Source organism: Mandrillus leucophaeus, unplaced genomic scaffold (genome assembly GCF_000951045.1).
Source record: "Mandrillus leucophaeus isolate KB7577 unplaced genomic scaffold, Mleu.le_1.0 Scaffold9, whole genome shotgun sequence".
In the NCBI taxonomy this organism is placed as follows: Eukaryota; Metazoa; Chordata; class Mammalia; order Primates; family Cercopithecidae; genus Mandrillus; species Mandrillus leucophaeus.
In genome coordinates, this window is record NW_012109807.1 from 8649008 (window position 1) to 8651054 (window position 2047).

Genomic DNA, 2047 nt, shown 5'->3' on the forward strand with positions numbered 1-2047 from the left:
GGGAAAACATTCTTCCCTTGGTGTTTAATCATTGCGGGGACACCTCTCTGATTATTCACCCGCGTTCCATTGGTGTCTGATCTCCACGGGGACGCCTGCTTTGGCTGCTCACCCCGCCTTTCTCCGTGTCTCTGCCTTCTCTTTAAACTTCCCTCCTTCACTATGGACAACTTTCCACCCTCCATTCCTCCCTCTTCTCCCTGAGCCTGTGTTCTCCAGAACTGAAAACCTCTTCAACTCTCGCCTGACCTAAAATCTAAGTGTCTTATTTTCTTCTCAATACCGCTTGGCCCCAGTACAAACTCGACAGGGGTTCTAAATAGCCAGAAAACGGCACTTTCAATTTTTCCATCCTACAAGATCTAGATAATTCTTGTTGTAAAATGGGCAAACGGTCTGAGGTGCCCGAGGTCCCGGCATTCTTTTACACGTTGTTCCTTGTTCTCAATGCGACTCCTCCCAAGTCCTCCTTCTTTCCCGCACACCTGTCCCCTCTGTCCCAACCCCAAGCGTCGCTGAGTCTTTCTAGTCTTCCTTTTCTACAGACCCATCTGACCTCTCCCCTTCTCCCCAGGCTGCTCCTCGCCAGGCCCAGCCAGGCCCCGGTTCTGCCTCAGCCTCTGCTCCCCCACCCTATAATCTTTGTATCACCTCCTCTCCTCACACCCAGTCTGGTTTCCGTGACTAGCCCTCCCCAACCTGCCCAACAATTTCCTCTTAAAGAGGCGGCTGGAGCTAAAGGCATAGTCAAGGTTAATGCTCCTCTTTTCTTTATCCGACCTCTCCCACATCAGCTGGCATTTAGGCTCTTTTTCATCAAATATAAAAACCCAGCCCAGTTCATGGCCTGCTTCGCAGCAACCCTTAGACGCTTTACCGTCCTAGACCCAGAGGGGCCCGAAGGCCGCCTTATTCTTCATATGCATTTTATCACCCAGTCAGCTCCTGACATTAGCAAAAGCTCCAAAAATTAGATTCCGGCCCTCAAACCGCACAACAGGACTTAATTAACCTCGCCTTCAAGGTGTACAGTAATAGAGTGGAGGCAGCCAAGTAGCAATGTATTTCTGAGTTGCAGTTCCTTGCCTCCACTGTGAGACAAACCCCAGCCACACTCCAGCACATAAGAACTTCCAAACACCTGAACCGCCGCTGCCAGGGGTTCCTCCAGGACCGCCTCCCCCAGGAGCTTGTTTCAAGTGTCGGAAATCTGGCCACGGGGCCAAGGAATGCCTGCAGCCCGGGATTCCTCCTAAGCCGTGTCCCATCTGTGCGGGACCCCACTGAAAACTGGACTATCCAACTGGCCCAAGGCTCTGACTGACTCCTTCCCAGATCTTCTCGGCTTAGCGGCTGAAGACTGACGCTGCCGGATCGCCTCGGAAGCCTCCTGGACCATCACGGACGCTTTAGGTAACTCTCACAGTGGAGGATAAGTCCGTCCCCTTCTTAATACGGAGGCTGCCCACTCCACATTACCTTCTTCTCAAAGGCCTGTTTCCTTTGCCTCCATAACTGTTGTGGGTATTGACGGCCAGGCTTCCAAACCTCTTAAAACTCCCCAACTCTGTTGCCCAGTTAGACAACACTCTTTTATGCACTCTTTTTTAGTTATCCCCACCTGCCCAGCTCCCTTATCAGGCCAAGACATTTTAACTAAATTATCTGCTTCCCTGACTATTCCTAGGCTACAGCCACACCCCACTGCCACCTTTTCCCCCTGTTCAAAGCCTCCTTCACATCCTCCCCTCATATCCCCCCACCTTAACCCACAAGTATAGGATACCTCTACCCCTCCCTGGCGATCGATCATACACCCCTTACCATCCCATTAAAACCTAATCACCCTTACCCCGCTCAACACCAATATCCCATCCCGCAGCACAGTTTAAAAGGATTAAATCCTGTTATCACTCGCCTGCTACAGCATGGCCTTTTAAAGCCTGTAAACTCCCCTTACAATTCCCCCATTTTACCTGTCCTTAAAGCAGACAAGGCTTACAGGTTAGTTCAGGATCTGCGCCTTATCAACCAAATTGTCTTGCCT